Source organism: Urocampus carinirostris, chromosome 14, assembly GCF_059441175.1.
Source record: "Urocampus carinirostris isolate Australia breed hairy pipefish chromosome 14, RoL_Ucar_1.0, whole genome shotgun sequence".
Classification (NCBI taxonomy): Eukaryota; Metazoa; Chordata; class Actinopteri; order Syngnathiformes; family Syngnathidae; genus Urocampus; species Urocampus carinirostris.
In genome coordinates this window covers 1,642,964-1,660,705 of record NC_142362.1, presented here as the reverse complement: position 1 = coordinate 1,660,705, position 17,742 = coordinate 1,642,964, and the positions used below count along the sequence as shown (strand labels likewise).

At 44.0% G+C, this 17,742-nt stretch overlaps 1 long non-coding RNA gene across 1 annotated transcript; it reads right to left on the bottom strand.

Annotated features, from left to right (window-relative positions):
* Positions 1-455: 455 nt before the first annotated feature.
* Positions 456-1,863, bottom strand: LOC148352428 (uncharacterized). The gene is made up of 2 exons (XR_015852732.1): positions 966-1,863; positions 456-892 (listed from the first exon to the last, which is right to left on the bottom strand). It is a non-coding gene; the product is annotated as an uncharacterized LOC148352428 (long non-coding RNA).
* Positions 1,864-17,742: the final 15,879 nt, after the last annotated feature.

The window sequence follows — 17,742 nt, the reverse complement described above, 5'->3', positions numbered from 1 at the left end:
TAAGGAATGGTTGGCGTTTCTTGAATCCCAAGACTTGAACCTTCCGAATGATGGAACGATGCATTTGAGTGACATCGTACGGACACCGCATCCGCACGTGTTCTCGACACGTATTTGCGTCTTTGCAAGCTTTCGTAATGTTAAGGGGGTAATCAGTTGGACTGAACTATCTGACTGTTTTGTCCGCGTTCCCATTGTAGCGCTTTATAATCCGGTGCGCCTTATGTATGTCAAAAATAGGACCAAAAACTATTTTTTCGGGGTGCGCCCTATAACCCGGTGCGCCTTATAGTGTGAAAAATACGGTACCTGATCTTAAACCAACATGCGGGCAAGGAACAACTCAAAACCTCAGCGTGAGGAAAAACACAAACCTTGAGAACGGACCTCACAAGTGGTATCCCCCTTTCAGGATAACCAGGGTGAATTACATTTAGCATTACAGTACACAAACATAGTAAACACTAGGTAACATGTTGAAAATTTGTCCGGAAAGTACATGACAGCAGCGACGCCCCCAGCCTGTAAACTAGTCCAGATAGTCTATGACGGCCACGACGCAGCTTCCCATCTCTGCCAGCTGGTCCATGCAGGCGTTCACATGCTTCAGGTCAAACGCTGGTCCGCCGACTCATCTCAAATCGTCCTTCTCCTTCGTATCACCACCAGGCAGGCGGTCGGAAAAAGACAGGACAATACAGAATATGAGGTGGGCATCAATCATAAACTTTGGAATAGACGTGTGTCTTAAGCCTCGATTTAAAAACTTCCATTGAGGTTGCAGATCTTATCTCCGGATGCAGGGCATCCCATAGCACCGGGGCCCGGATGGAGAACGCTCTTGAGCCTGCAGACTTCTTGGCTCTCTGAGTCACCAGTAGACCGGCATTTTCTGAGGGGGAAATCAAATCAGAGAGATAAGAGGGTGCAAGCCCATGCAAACATGTATATGTTAATAAGAGAACCTTAAAGTCACATCTTAAGTGGACTGGGAGCCAGTGCAAGTTGGCCAATACAGAAGTAATATGCTCAAACTTTTTGGTCTTAGTCAAAAGTCTAGCCGCCGCATTCTGAACCAGCTCCAAACTTTCGATGCTAGACATCGGGAGACTAGAAAGTAATACATTACAATAATCAAGCCGAGAAGCAGTGCTTGGGACAGCATCGAACGAATCTTTGCAATATTACGGAGGTGGTAGAAAGCTATTCTAATCATATTTTTCACGTGTGACTGAAACAACAGATTAGGATCAAATATAACATCTAGATTTTTGACCGAGTCACTCTGGGTGATATTACATTTGTCTAGGTTCAGGGTAGTGTTTGAAAATCCTGTTTCACTGAATTTTGGACTTTTCCTCGACACGGTGTAGGTTTTAGATCAGGGGATGTCGTCGTGGTCATTTGTAGTCCGTTCAGCCCTTTGAGACTTGACAAGCTCCTTGTCTTGATGATTTAAAGAGGTCTTAAATCTTTCGGGCAGGTTAGCAGGCGGGGGGGGGGGGTCTCCAAGAAGGACAAAGGGCCAGGTAAACACCATGAGCAAGCATAACAAGTCTGGGAATGAGGTCGGCGAGCTGAGAGGATTAGCGCCGTTGCTTGACACGCTCCAGACTTTGATCCTTCAGTCAGCGCGACCTGCTAACGCTGGCAAAAAGCCGGCTAGCGCTAAGCTAAGTCGGTGTCATGTGCTCCGGGCGCTCCGTGTCATCAAGTCAATTCGGTTAAGTACGCCACTTGAGCCGTTCCCGTTTGAGTGGATCTCTACTTAACTCCCGTCATTTGCTTTTGGAGGAAAGGCTTTCAGCTCAGAATGATCCGGGTTGGGTTGTCACGAGGTGGAAGGGGTGACCGGACCAGAACGGAGGCAGGAGGCAGGAAGGGAGAACTCAATTGCGTACGATCAAAGCTTTTATTTACCAAAATAAAAGTTGTCCAAAAACTCCGGGACAAAACAGAAAAAAAACATTCTTACACTCAGAATGGTCAGGTACAGGTTTCCTCCGACTTAAACTAAACAGGACAAGGCATAACAGAACAGAAAAGGTATAATGAGCCAACAACCGCAAAACCCACCGCCCAACCTTAAATAGCAGCCACGCAATTAGCTGATCTGCTTCAGCTGGTGCCCAGGGGGCGGGGCAGACCGGTCGCCACGGCGACCTTGACATGGGTAGGGTTACTTGAACTTGATTACCGTAAATTCCGGATATAAGCCGCTACTTTTTTCCCAAATGTTCAGCCCTGCGGCTTATTCAGTGATGCGGCCTATGTATGTCATTTTTCTAACAGCCGCCAGCGGCGCACGAGTACAAAAGGTAAGATTTAGACCCGTTTCCTTGTGTTGCGAGCGTGTTCCTGGTAGCGTTTTGCTACCCTTCACAGACACGGTTTGGGATGAAAGTTATAATATTATTATTAAATTATTAAAATTGAAAACTCTCTCGGTGTACCGTCTTTCTTTGTAAATATGTGTAACCGATGTATAATATGTATTTGCAACTGTATATTTCTGTAATGTATTTATTTTAGAGAATTATTCCGATATGTTTTCCACGGGCGAATCAAAAAGAAGGGGCGAAAACCATGGGGGCTGACGGGAAGTGGAGTAAAGGTGAGACGTGTTTGTGGACGCAGCAGACAATGGTGGATGTATATTTTTCCCACCCTTACCTTTGGAAATATACATTTTTTTTCCCTTGGATTATTTTCAACGGGACCCGGACTCTGCAGGTCTGCATCAAACCTTAAGTACCGGTATCATTTCCGTTCATTTTGCCGGCTGCGGTTTTTGGACTGTGTACTTTATATTCACTTACAATCGCGGGACTCAAGGTCGGGTTGGGTTAAATTTGTGATTTTGTTACATGTTTTAATGTGGGCGCATGCGGCTTATATACAGGTGCGCCTTGTGTAAGTACGAAAGCGGTTATCCCCTCAAAATGTGGTTGATGCGGCTAATAATCAGGTGCGCTCTATAGTCCGGAATTTACGGTACTTTCAATGACTTTTGGATGACTCCAATAGCAAATATGCTCATAAAAGACAAAAGAAACTAAATAGGAATCAAATGACTCAATTTTGTGCAGGCTTGGGGAGTAACGGAATACATGGAACGGCAAAAATGATGTCGGCAAGCTGTTTGGATTTATTTTCATTTTGTTTCCGTCGCATTTGATGTTCATTTTGCCGGATATCAAAGAGATCAAAGCCAGGAGAGAAAGCTTACCGTGTGTTGTGAGTCATCATTTGATTCATATTTAGTTTCTTTTGTCATGTATTAGCATATTTGGTATTGGAGTAATCCAAAAGTCATTGAAAGTAATCCAGTTAAAGTAACCCTACCCAACCCTAGTTTTGCCAGAGATCAAAGAGATCAAAGCCAGGAGAGAAAGCTTACCGTGTGTTGTGAGTCATCATTTTATTCATATTTAGTTTCTTTTGTCATTTATTAGCATATTTGGTATTGGAGTAATCCAAAAGTCATTGAAAGTAATCCAGTTAAAGTAACCCTACCCAACCCTAGTTTTGCCAGAGATCAAAGAGATCAAAGCCAGGAGAGAAAGCTTACCACGTGTTGTGAGTCATCATTTTATTCCTATTTAGTTTATTTTTTCTTTTATTAGCATATTTGGTATTGGAGTAATCCTAAAGTCATTGAAAGTAATCAAGTTAAAGTAACCCTACCCAACCCTGCGGAGATCAAAGAGATCAAAGCCAGGAGAGAAAGCTTACCTCGTGTTGTGAGTCATCATTTGATTCATATTTACTTTCTTTTGTATTTTATTAGCATATTTCGTATTGGAGTAATCAAAAAGTCATTAAAAGTAATCCAGTTAAAGTAACCCTACCCAACCCTGGTTTTGCCGGAGATCAAAGAAATCAAAGCCAGGAGAGAAAGCTTACCATGTGTTGTGAGTCATCATTTTATTCAAATTGACTTTCTTTTGTCTTTTATTAGCATATTTGGAATTGGAGTCATCCAAAAGTCATTGAAAGTAATCCAGTTAAAGTAACCCTACCCAACCCTGAGAATGGTAAAATAGCGGATGCTTATTAAACATTAATAAGAAAATAGAGATAGTGGGCCGTCAGGGCCTGCAAGGCCTTTTTAGCTGGTGTTGGGAATTAAATATCAAAATGTACCATTCAAATGAGTTATCTGACTCCATTAACCAAACACAACCTACATTCACCCAATAATTTATGCGCGCTGGTTTCTTGAGGGAAAAGAGTAACAAGAAAGCCGACATTTTCACACGGGGGCAGATTTAATTTCATTAACAATTGAACTAAGTGTACTCCATCGAAAACAACCGAATTAGTGTCGTTGGAGTCTCTGGGAAGCCCTCTTCTGAAGTCCTTTAGCTCTTTTTTCTCCTTGGCCCACGTCTCCCCGCAAGATGGTGTCCCGGCTCCTCCCATGGGCGTGCCAAGGAAGCCCAACGTGGGGCTTCTCAAAACAACGCCGAGGGTTTCTACGAGCAGGGAAAGGCATAACGCACTTTTGTCGGAAGGTGATTCATTCTGGGCCTGAAAGATAGATAGATAGAGAGAGAGAGAGAGAGAGAGAGAGAGAGAGAGAGAGAGAGAGAGAGAGAGAGAGATTTGATTCATCCCCGTAGGGAAATTCCCACTTCCAGCAGTATCCTTGTGTTGAAAATAAAATAATTATAAAATAAAAGAAATAGAATACATAAATACCCAATATATGGTATATAGTAAATAGTAAGTACTACTTTTATATAATATAGGTCTGTGTGACGTGACTTCAGCTGGTCTACTAGAGTAGCTGTAAAAAAACATTCAGGTTTGTATAAAGAAACTTCTGAACTGAAGGAAGAGAGAAAGAAAGGCATTGTGGGAGGGAGTTCAGCCAGTCGCATATCGGACTCTCGTGACACAAAAAAAACAATAGCAGACCGGCATCTTATATGACATCGGCCAATAGCAGACAGGGATCTTAAAGACGGTGACCCATTTAAAGGTAACCCAGCCAGGACGAAAAGGTTTCAAATATGTCGAAAAAACGAGCTAGCTAACTCAGTAGCCCCCTGGTGGACGGAGGCCAATTAAAAATCCATAACCAACGGCGCGGCTAATCCATTATCTGCTCACCGGCCGGATTCCGCTAATTGGATCAGGTCGGGGTCAAAAATCAAACGGAGCGGGACGCTAAACGGCTAATTAGCATCAACAGGACTCCCGGGCTAGTTCGCTCACTTTTCAGAACCGTTTTGTTACACTCGGATAAGCTAATTATTTATATTCGTCTTTCCAACCGTTTTGAGAAAGCAGCTTGTCCTGGGGGTGCTTTTAGGCACCACTTCCCATACACATCCAATGTTTTTCACGGTTTCCTTCTCCAGCCACACGTGTTAGTCACTTGACTGGAGGCGATGGCTCTCCGCTAGCTGCCATTATTTGATTCTGCTTCATCGTTCAATGTCCCTCATCTCTCACAGCTGAGCCCTGCTTATCATGGTTGCCGAGTCCCGTCATTTAGGCCTCATCCAATGTTTTTCACGGTTTCCTTCTCCAGCCAGCCACTCATGTTAGCCACTTGACTCCAGGCGATGGCTCACCGCTAGCTGCCATCATTTGCTTCTGCTTCATCGTTCAATGTCCTTCATCTCTCAAAGCTAAGCCACCCACGCTTATGATGGTTGCGGAGTCCAGTCATTTAGGCCTCATCCAATGTTTTTCACGGTTTCCTTCTCCAGCCACACGTGTTAGTCACTTGACAGGAGGCTATGGCTCGTCGCTAGCTGCCATTAGTTTGTCGTTCAATGTCACTCATCTCTCACAGCTGAGCTGTGATTATGATGGTTGCCGAGTCCGGTCATTTAGGCATCATCCGTTTTTTTCTATGGTTTTCTCCTTTAGCCACTCTTGTTAATCCCTTGACTGTAGGCTATGGCCCACCGCTAGCTGCCATCAGTTGCTTCTCCTTCATCGTTCAATGTGACTCATCTCTCACAGCTGAGCCCTGGATATGATGGTTGCCGAGTCCGGCCATTTGGGCATCATCCGTTTTTTTCTATGGTTTTCTCCTCTAGCCACTCTTGTAAAGCTCTTGACTGTAGGCTATGACTCGCCGCTAGATGCTGTCAGTTGCTTCTGCTTCATCGTTCAATGTGACTCATCTCTCACAGCTGAGCCCTGGTTATGATGGTTGCCGAGTCCGGTCATTTAGGCATCATCCAATGTTTTTCACAGTTTCCTTCTCTAGCCACACATGTTAGCCGTTTGACTGCAACCTATGGCTCACCGCTAGCTGCCATTAGTTGCTTCTGCTTCATGGTTCAACGTCACTCATCTCTCACAGCTGAGCCCTGGTTATGATGGTTGCCGAGTCCAGTCATTTAGGCATCATCCGTTTTTTTGTATGGTTTTCTCCTCTAGCCACTCTTGTTAAGCTCTTGACTGTAGGCTAAGACTCGCCGCTAGATGCCTTTGGATAGTTTATCTTGCCTCATTCTCCAATGACATACATCTTTAACAGCTGAGCCCTACTTATGATGGTTGCCAAGTCCTGTAATTTAGGGGTCATTCAGTTTTCCAATGTTTCCTTCTCCAGCCACTCAGGGTTAGCCATTTGACTGCAGACTATGGCTTTCCACTAGTTGCCATTGTGAGTTGCTCCTGCTTCATCCTTCAACGTCACTCATCTTTCACAGCTGAGCTGTGCTTATGACGGTTGCCGAGGCAATGTTTTTTTCACTGTTTTGTTCTCGAGCCATTCACGTTAACAACCTTTCTGCAGACTATGTTTCGATGCTAGAACATTGCTGTGATTCAAGGTCCTGATTCTTGACAAATTTTGGTCCGATTTTGAAATCTTTACTGGCCTTTTAAGTAGATTATCCTGCTTATCGCTAAAGCTAGCGGCCTACGCCAGTTCAGACCGACTCTAGTAATCAAATAATTTGCAAACGACTCAAGTCAATCTTTCCGCCAACATTGTACTTCCGCTAAAAATTGTGATTAAATACAGTTCTATATTGAGCAACTAAGTATTATGTAACAAAAAAAAAAATACTTTTTCATGTGGGCTGTACAAACTTTCCAATAGTACACGAGGCGCCAACTTCCACGGATCTGATTGGCTCCCTGTCACTATTTGAACTCAGGCCCTGTCCGTCCCCTGTTGTCAGTCCGTCTGCGAACCTCAGTGTGTACTAGGCAAGCCTTTTTCTACCCTGACTCCCACCTGTCCTGTTTTTGCTCCCGTCTTGCTACGACCTGTTTTGTATCCTGACCACGTCTCCTCTCCTGTCCTAACTTACGACCCGTTTTTGTACCCGACCAGGTCTGCTCTCCCGTCCTGGCTTACAACCCGTTTCTGTCTCTGACCACGTTATTGCTCTCTTGTCCCAGCAATCGACCTGTTTTTCCGTCCCTGACACCGCCATGTCCCGCTACGGAAGATCCACATCTGTGTTGAGATCACGATCCGATTGCGAGAACGACTCTCTTCCCGCGTTACTATTTGAACCCAGTCCTGTCAGCCCCCACCTCAGTGTATACTAGGCAAGCCTTTTTCGACCCCGACTCCCACCTGTCCTGTTTTTGCTCCCGTCTGTCTCCGGCTACGACCCGTTTTGATCCCGACCACGTCTGCTCTCCCGTCCCGGCTTACGACCCGTTTTTGATACCGACCACGTCTGCTCTCCCGTCCCGGCTTAGGACCCGTTTCTGACCTCGACAATCTTTTTGCTCTCTTGTCCCGGCTCCTGTCTCCTGTTTTTCCATCCTAGATACCACCATCGCTCACAACGGAAGATCCACTTCCGTGTTTGAATCACAATCTGAGGACGAGAGCGACTTGCCTCCCGCGCCTAGCGAACGCCGGATCGTGGGCGCATCCCTTCCTCTCTCTATCTCAATAAACTTGTGAGAAACGTTACGCGATTGGGTCCTGTTTCCTTTCTGGTCCTGACCCAATCCTTTTCACGCAGTCTTGGAGAATACAATCACGCCATAAATCTTCAAACAGGCTTGCGGCATGACGCAGTGGTATGCTGGGAGCACGGCAGCAAAGAGAAAAACCTTACAAATAGTCATCAACACTGCCTAAGCAATCATTGGCTGCTCTCTGCCCAGTCTGCTGGACATTGCCGGCTTGCGATACAGCTCTCTCCACCATTTAAAACTTGTGGTAAACGTCACGCAAGCGGGTCCTGTTTCCATTCTGCTCCGGACAGAGTCGATTCATTCGAATGTAAAAAAGAATTTAGCATTGACAGAAACTCAACAAAACGGAACTAGATTCGAAAGTTCTTGCTTGCTAACAATTTGGTTGCCGAAGGGGTTTCAAACTCATTTGAACTCGGGGGCCACACGATAGAACAAACATTCTGTCGGGGGCCGGACGAGTAGATTCAAGAGAAAGAGGGAGGGAAAAGGAGAGAGGGCGGGATAAAGAGAAAAAAAGAGAGAGCGGGAGAGAGCGTGAGAAACAAAAGATAAAAAGTTGTGAGAGAGGGGGAAAAGAAAGGGAGAGGAAGAAAGAAATCCAAAGACAAATAGAAAGACAGAAGGAGAGTAAAGATAAAAGAAAGCGCGAAGGGTATGAAGAGAGAAAGAGAAAATCGAAAAAAGGAAGTTAGAGCAAAAGAGGTTCAAAGACACAGAAAGAAAGAGACAAAGAAAAACAAAGGAAGAGAAAAAGAGAGACACAGAGAGTGAAAGAGACAGAGAGTGGGAGAAAATGAGTGAGAGAGAGAGAGAGAGAGAGAGAGAGAGAGAGAGAGAGAGAGAGAGAGAGAGAGAGAAAGGGAGAAAGAGAGAGAAAAAAAGGGAAAAAAGGGGGAGAAAGGGACAAAGAGCAACAAAGGAAAAGAAAAAGAGAGACACAGAGAGTGAAAGAGACAGAGAGTGGGAGAAAATGGGTGGAAGAGAGAGAGAGAGAGAGAGAGAGAGAGAGAGAGAGAAGGGAGAGAGAGAGAAAGGGAGAAAGAGAAAGAAAAAAAGGGAAAAAAAGGGGAGAAAGGGACAAAGAGCAACAAAGGAAGAGAAAAAGAGGGACACAGAGAGTGAAAGAGACAGAGACAGAGTGAGAGAAAAGCGTTGGAAAAGAAAGAGAGAGCGCGAGAGAGCGAGAGAGAGAGAGAGAGAGAGAAATACAAGTACAGTGTCTTTGTGAGAGGCACCTTTCTTTGGCAACATTAAGTTGACATATTTCAACCTGCAGCTTGTTTTTCTCTCGCGCTTCTCTGAGTGCTGCCCGTTCGACACCTGTGGCTTAGAGGGAACTCTAAATGAGACACTATGGTTTCACCGACATAATTATTGACTTAAATATTTACATACGTCATTGGGATGAACGTAAAAAAAATGGCGGCACAACACGTTCCGTGGAAAACTCCAGGAATGGTCCAAATATGGTCGCAGAGTGGCGTTCCCGCCCGCCCGGATTCGCTCCCGTCTGTCACGGCGCTGACGGCTGCTGAAAACACATCGAATAAGAGAAATAACCTGTCCTCTGGTTCAACTCCCGCATGAAAATTATAATGTATATATAAAGTCTGGCCCGGGGTCCAGTTACAGCCCCTGATTGTCCCGACCGGAACGGAATTAGGACCCAGATGCGTAACGTTAATCGCAGGCTTATTGAGATATCGAGGAAAAAGAATCAGACCGTGTTCTGAATGCAGAAGTGGATCTTCCGGAGCGGGAGATCGTACTGTAGTAGATGGAAAACAGGTCCATAGCTGGGACAGGAGAGCAGAACGTGGTCAGGGTCAAAAACAAGTCATTAGCCAAAACGGGAGATAAAAACGTGGTCGGGGTCGAAAAACGGGTCGTTAGCCGGTACGGGAGAACAAAACGTGGTCGGGGTCAAAAAAACGGTCGTAGCCAGAAACGAACGGGGGAATCAGGATCGGACAGGTGGAAAACGGGTGACAAAACGGGACTGACAAGAGTCAGAGTCAAAATGCTTGCCTTGTAGAAACAGAGGTTCCCTGACGGTTGTCATGTTTATTGGCCGGTCCAAATTGTCCCTAGGTGTGAATAAGCGAGCAAATTGTCTGTCCCTGTGTGCCCTGCCACTGGCAGGCAACCAGTTCTGGGTGTCCCCTGCCCACTGCCTAATGGGCTGGGATGGGCTCCGGCACCCCCGTGACCCTACTGAGGATCAGCGGTGCAGATAATGGATGGAAGTCTGAAGAAGTGGGTTTTGAGTCCGTATTTGAAGGTGGACAAAGGTGGCGTAATTTTGAAAGTCAGGTGATAATGAGTTCCAGAGTTTGGGGGGCAGAGCGGCTGAAAGCTCTGCTCCCCATGAATAAATATAAATATATATTATAAACTTCATGACAGAATGGAAATATATGAATATATATATATATATGGAAACAGAACAACCAGGGAGAAGCAATGAAAGGAATCTGATGGACAATTTGGAATTATTTAATAAGTATTGACGGACAAAATATAATTAACATCCCATGATTCCCATGATCTCGGGGGGTGCGAGAGGATTTCTTCTTCCAGGAGGGTGACAAAAAATAATTGAGATTCTCTAGGTTTCATCTGGAGTCGATCATCCGCCGGCTCGCTCGGACTTTTGATCCGGTGGCACCGAAAACCTGGCCGGTATGAAAAGAGCATTAGACCGCGGGAAATCGGCGTAGCCGTTCGGGCCAGATCAATATTGCAGGAATGCGAGAGGCACAAGCCCTTTCTTTAGTACTTAGAGAAAGCCCGATCTTAATATCAATGGTAAAAATTTTCCAAGTCGTGTTGAAAGAAGACCTCCTCGGAGGCTTTTTTGTGCAAACGCTCGAAATTGAGCAAGGAAACGCCGTTGTTTTGCTTTTGGTCATCGTTGGGGAACGGAATTTGTTGGTCACGTTTGATGAAGTACTGGAAATGGTACAAAACAACTGTTTTTTTTCCCAGATTTCATGGCAACATAGCTGAAAACAAGAACAAATATATATGTCAGGAACCAGAACAGGATCAGGACCCAATCGCGTGACGTTCTCACACAAGCCTTTACGGGAAATGGGAGTCATTGACGTTAGGCAGCCGGTCTGGCGTGGAAAGACAGGAAGCCAGAGACCGACGAGATCGATTCCAATTGCCCGAGTTGATACCGGACAGATGGGGTCGATACCGGACAGGACGGGACAGACAAGATCGGTAAAGAATCAGGATATCGAAAATGAATAGGAGAAACTAGACGGGAACAAAAGCTGGAGAAAATAACAACAGGACAAAAAGAGACAGAAACAAAACTGGAACCTGAAATTAAAAAGGACAAAAATAAACGGGAACAATACCGGACTGGAAATATCAACAGGAACACAGGACCGAGTCAGAACCTGCGTCTTGTGGGGCAGAAGTTCGTTTGACGGGCTGACAAAACAAGCAAGAGAGCGCTGAGCTTAAATAGACGGAAAGCCAATCTGACAATGAGCCGCAGCTGGCGCCACACGGACGGGGCCAATTGGGCACCATGGCAACCGTGACAATAAATTGTATTTTTTGTTGTTTTCGGTTTTTATTTTGTTTTGGTGAGTAAAAAAATATATACATATATTTTTTTTTCCAATTCTACTGAGACAAATAAGACTTCAGAAAATAAGAATACTTATTTGCTTACGTTTTCTAATAATTTCCCAGTGGGAAAATGTAATATGGAGAGATTTTGTCACAGTTGCCGTGGCGCCCAATACGTGTAAGGAAGAGATGGGTTTTGAGTCCGGTTTTGAAGACGGACTGGGTAGCGGAATTTAGGAAGTCAGGTGGTAATGAGTTCCAGAACTGTGTGGCAGAGCGGCTGAAAGCTCTGCTCCCTGTGGAGCTGAACAGGCCGGGTGTAGAGGAGATGGCGTGGGTAGGAAGATCCATATGTGTAAGGAAGAGATGGGTTTTGAGTCCGGTTTTGAAGATGGACAGCGTAGCGGTATTTAGGAAGTCAGGTGGTAATGAGTTCCAGACCTGGGGGGCAGAGCGGCTGAAAGCTCTGTGGAGCTGATACAGGCCGGATGTACGGTGAGATGGAATGGGTAGGAAGATCCATATGTGTAAGGAAGAGATGGGTTTTGAGTCCGGTTTTGAAGATGGACAGCGTAGCGGAATTTAGGAAGTCAGGTGGTAATGAGTTCCAGAACTGTGTGGCAGAGCGGCTGAAAGCTCTGCTCCCTGTGGAGCTGATACAGGCCGGGTGTAGAGGAGATGGCGTGGGTAGGAAGATCCATATGTGTAAGGAAGAGATGGGTTTTGAGTCCGGTTTTGAAGATGGACAGCGTAGCGGTATTTAGGAAGTCAGGTGGTAATGAGTTCCAGACCTGGGGGGCAGAGCGGCTGAAAGCTCTGTGGAGCTGATACAGGCCGGATGTACGGTGAGATGGAGTGGGTAGGAAGATCCATATGTGTAAGGAAGAGATGGGTTTTGAGTCCGGTTTTGAAGATGGACAGCGTAGCGGAATTTAGGAAGTCAGGTGGTAATGAGTTCCAGACCTGGGGGGCAGAGCGGCTGAAAGCTCTGTGGAGCCGATACGGGCCGGGTGTACGGTGAGATGGAGGGAGCTTATTTGCCGTGTATATCGCGTATTGGCCTTACAAGAAACAGGAAGTAGACCGATTTTGCTTTAGACGGGTCGTCTGAAATTCAGGGGGAAAACGAGGTAAGGTAAAAAAAACGGTGAGAAGCGAAACGGTAGGTCCGGGGCTCTCCTTGGGGCCGGGGCTTTGCTCTTTGAGCCGAGGCCTTGGCGTTTTATTAAGATCCGCCGTCTTTGTTTGTGTGTGTGCTGTTGCCCCTGCCAAGCTAGCAGCTGCCCAGCCAACTATGGCCGGGTCTTAGCAGGGGCCCTTAGCTAACAAAAAACGGGGGGAGAAGATCGGGAGAGGATGAGAAAAAACAGATCCGTGTGTGTGTCCATCACAAGTACGGGGGATCCCCAGAATACGACGTAAACCCCAATCTAAACTGGGGATCTCATGGTGAAATTGCTGCATGGAGGGGTTGAAACCCCTAGTAATTAGCTCTTAGCCCCTGCTACTCCAGATAAGAACAGTAGAATCATCAAATAGCAGGGTCGGGTAGGGTTACTTTAATTGGATTACTTTCAATGACTTTTGGATTACTCCCATAGCAAAGATGCTAATAAAAGACAAAAGAAACTAAATATGAATCAAATGATGACTCACAACACGTGGTAAGCTTTCTCTCCTGGCTTTGATCTCTTTGATCTCTGGCAAAACCAGGGTTGGGTAGGGTTACTTTAATTGGATTACTTTTAATGACTTTTGGATGACTCCAAAAAAATATTAAAAAGTATAGTGATTTAAAAATACTCACAGAAGTACAAAATGTCCCAAGTAAAAAAACTGGAGCATAAAATATAAGAGAGTAAATGTAACTCGTAACTACCTGGCTTTGGATTAAATATTCGGGTTCGATGTAGCCTAATGTGGCGGATAAGAGTACAATTTCTTCTTCACAAATCTACTCAAGTTAAAGTAAAAAGTATAGTGATTTAAAAATACTCCCGGTGGTACAAAATTTCCCAAAACGTACTCAAGTAAATGTAACGGATTAAATGCATCTCATTACGACCCACCTTTGGATTTAAATAATGGGTTCAATGTAGCCTAATGTAGCAGAATAAGAGTACAGTTTGTTTTTCACAAATCTACTCAAGTAAATGTAAAAAGTATTGTCACGGTTGCCATGGCCCCCAATTGGCCCCACCCGTGTGCTGCTCATTGACAGATTGGCTTTCCGTCTATTTTAAGCTTAGCGCTGTCACGATTCCCTTGTCAGTCCGTCAACGAACCTCTGTCCCCACGATGTGGGTTTCGACTCAGTCCCGTTTCCTGTCCGGTAATGTTCCTGTTTATTTTGTCCTGTTTAATATCGGTTTCAAGTTTCGCTCCCGTCAACCAACACATTGTCCCTTTAAAAAAAAAAAAAAATTTGGACCATTTGTCTCATTCCCCCCCTGCCGGGCAGGCAAAACCCATTTGACCCAAATCATATTTTCCAGTGTTGTTTGTAAGAACACGACGAACACAAACTTAATTATGCAAACGGGAAAAACGGGACAGAACGAAAACATGTACAAACCGGAGTCGCGGAAAACAGATTTTCTTTTATGAGCAATTAAATTGTTTTTCATGACACAATATGACTTCACACGCTGTCCTAACCAAATATTTCCCTCAAAGCTTTTTTGGAGGCAATTATCGCAATTATTTGTGGTCGAACGAGGTATAAATGTTAAACTTTTGCGGTCGAATACAATTTTTTTTTTTTTTGTACGCAGGCAAGACGAAAGGAATTTCCTCTCGGAGTTCCTTCAAATTTGGACATGACTCCCCATTTCTCGTAAAATAAAAGCCTTGTGTGAGAAACGTCACGCGTTTGGGTCCTGATCCTGTTCCGGTTTCCTGACAAGTCTCATTTCATCTCATTAGCCGTACCGCTTATCCTCATTAGGGTCGCGGGGGGGCTGGAGCCCATCCCAGCCATCTCCAGGCAGTGGGCAGGGGACACCCTCAACTGGTTGCCAGCCAATCGCAGGGCACACAGGGACAGACAACTCGTTCGCTCATTCACACCTAGGGACAATTTGGACCGGCCAATTCACCTGAAACTGGAGTGCCCGGGGGAAACCCACGCAAGCACGGGGAGAACATACAAACTCCGCACAGGAAGTCCGGAGCTGGATTTGAACCCACGACAGGTTCCCATGACATGAACTGTGCCGCACAAGCGCTAACCACTGCGCCGCCGTGCTGCCCTTCCTGACAAGTATAGTGATTTAAAAATACTCCCAAGGTAGTAATGAGTTACACTTACTCCGTAATATCTACTTGAGTAAGTTTTGTACTTTTCAGGAGTCTCTTTGTATCACTATTCTTTGTACCTTCACGTGAGTAGATTTGTGAAGAAGAAACTGTACTCTTACTCTTTTACATTAGGCAACATTGAACAAGTGACATTTACTCCGTTACATTTACTTGAGTGGATTTTGGGACATTTTGTACTTTTGGTAGTATTTTTAAATCACTATACTGGTAAGGAACCGGAACAGGATCAGGACCCAAACGCGTGACGTTTCTCACACAAGCCTTTTATTTTACGGGAACTGGGGAGTCATGCACGTTAGGCAGCGGTCTGGCGTGGAATAATAGGAAGCCAGAGGCCGACGAGATCGATACCATTTGCCCGAGCAGATATCGGACAGATGGGGTCGATACCGGACAGGCGTCAAACAGGCGGCCCGCGTGCCAGATCAGGCCCGCTAAGGGATTGAATCCGACCCGCGAGACAACACTCAAAGAAGCGCAAGAGAAAAACAAGCTGCAGGTTGAAATATGTCCACTTGATGTTGCCAAAGCCAGGTGCCTCAAACAAAGAAACTGTACTTGTATTTATTTCTCTCTCTCTCTCTCTCTCTCTCTCTCTCTCTTTCCCTCTCTTTCTTTCTCTCTCTCTCTCGCTCTCTCTTCTCCACCCCTTTTTTCCCCACTCTCTGTCTCTTTCACTCTCTGTGTCTCTCTTTTTCTCTTCCTTTGTTGCTCTTTGTCTCTTTCTCTCTCTCTCTGTCTTTTTAACTTATTTTGCTCTAACTTCCTTTATTCCTTTTCTCTCTTTTCTCTTTCTCTCTTCATACCTTTCGCGCTTTCTTTTCTCTCCTGTCTTTCTATTTCTCTTTGGATTTTTTTCTTCCTCTCCCTTTCTTTTCCCCCTCTCTCACGACTTTTTATCTCTTTTGTTTCTCACGCTCTCTCCCTCTCTCTCTTTTTCTTTCTTTGTCTCGCCCTCTCTCCTTTTCCCTCCCTCTTACTCTTATTTCTTTATCTCTCTTTTCTTTCAAGGGGGCCAAATAGTTTCGCAAGCCACTGTAAGTGTACTTGTACTAAAATCAGAGTCTTTTGTATTTGGAATGAATGTATCCTGCACACATATGGGTCCTATGGTAGAAATGAGTTTAGTATAAAAGAAGTAAGTATAAGCCCATTTTTTTGACAAAATAAATCATTTTTTGTCTCTAGTACTCGAATAAGAAGAATGCGGCAGTGAGTAAAAGCAAGTTCCTTGCTCAGATGGCAGCAAGAGAGGAAATACCACAAGTAGTCGTCAAAGTGGCTTGTTGGTCTTGAGCCGTGAACAGATGCTTTGTACTTGTGAGTAAACAGACGTGGGACGTGCGAGGTCAGACGGCTTTTTACCTGGCAACAGACACGTTTTCTGTCCCCGAATCGGGCCGTCTCGGGTTCCGGTTTCTTCTCTTTGATTGGCCGTCTCGAAACCCGAGCGAAATATCCCCGCGCCCCTTTGTGGTTTTTCAGTTTTCGGTGACCCCGACGCCTCCTTTCCATTCGCCGCCGTTAAAAGTCAGGCCCCATTCCAAATCCACAATCCCCAAATTCCAGCTCGGTACTGCGATTCCCACTAGGTGGGATTTGTTGGGCTGGAACCGCTTCTCCACTCTAATACATAACATCTATGTAGACATCTATCTATCTATCTATCTATAAACGAAAGATCTATCCATCTATCAATCTAGATCTAACTAAAGATCTATCTTTCTATCTATCTATCAATCTAGATCTAACTAAAGATCTATCTATCTAGATCTAGATCTAATTAAAGATCTATCCATCTAGATCTAAATCTAACTAAAGATCTATCTTTCTATCTATCTATCAATCTAGATCTAACTAAAGATCTATCTATCTAGATCTAGATCTAATTAAAGATCTATCCATCTAGATCTAAATCTAACTAAAGATCTATCTATCTATCTAGATCTAGATCTAACTAAAGATCTATCCATCTAGATCTAAATCTAACTAAAGATCTATCTAGATCTAGATCTAACTAAAGATCTATCTATCAATCTAGATCTAGATCTAACTAAAGATCTATCTATCTAGATCTAGATCTAACTAAAGATCTATCCATCTATCTATCTATCTACATCTAGATCTAACTAAAGATCTATCTATCTATTTATCTAGATCTCGATCTAACTAAAGATCTATCTATCTATCTAGATCTAGATCCAATTAAAGATCTATCCATCTAGATCTAGATCTAACTAAAGATCTATCTATCTATCTAGATCTAGATCTAACTAAAGATCTATCTATCAATCTAGATCTAGATCTAACTAAAGATCTATCTATCTATCTAGATCTAGATCTAACTAAAGATCTATCTAGATCTCGATCTATCCATCTATCTAGATCTCGATCTAACTAAAGATCTATCTATCTATCTATCTAGATCTCGATCTATCTATCTATCTAGATCTCGATCTAACTAAAGATCTATCTATCTATCTAGATCTCGATCTAACTAAAGATCTATCCATCTATCTATCTATCTATCTATCTATCTATCTATCTATCTATCCATCTATCTAGACATCTATCTATCTATCTAGATCTAGATCTAACTAAAGATCTATCCATCTATCTATCTATCTATCTAGATCTATCTATCTATCTATCTATCTATCTATCTATCTATCTATCTATCTCTAACTAAAGGTCTATCTATCTATCTATCTATCTCTAACTAAAGGTCTATCTATCTATCTATCTATCTATCTAGACATCTATCTATCTATCTAGATCTAGATCTAACTAAAGATCTATCCATCTATCTATCTATCTATCTAGATCTATCTATCTATCTATCTATCTATCTATCTATCTATCTATCTATCTACAAACGCACCATCAATGTTTTTGCAGGAACTGCCAATT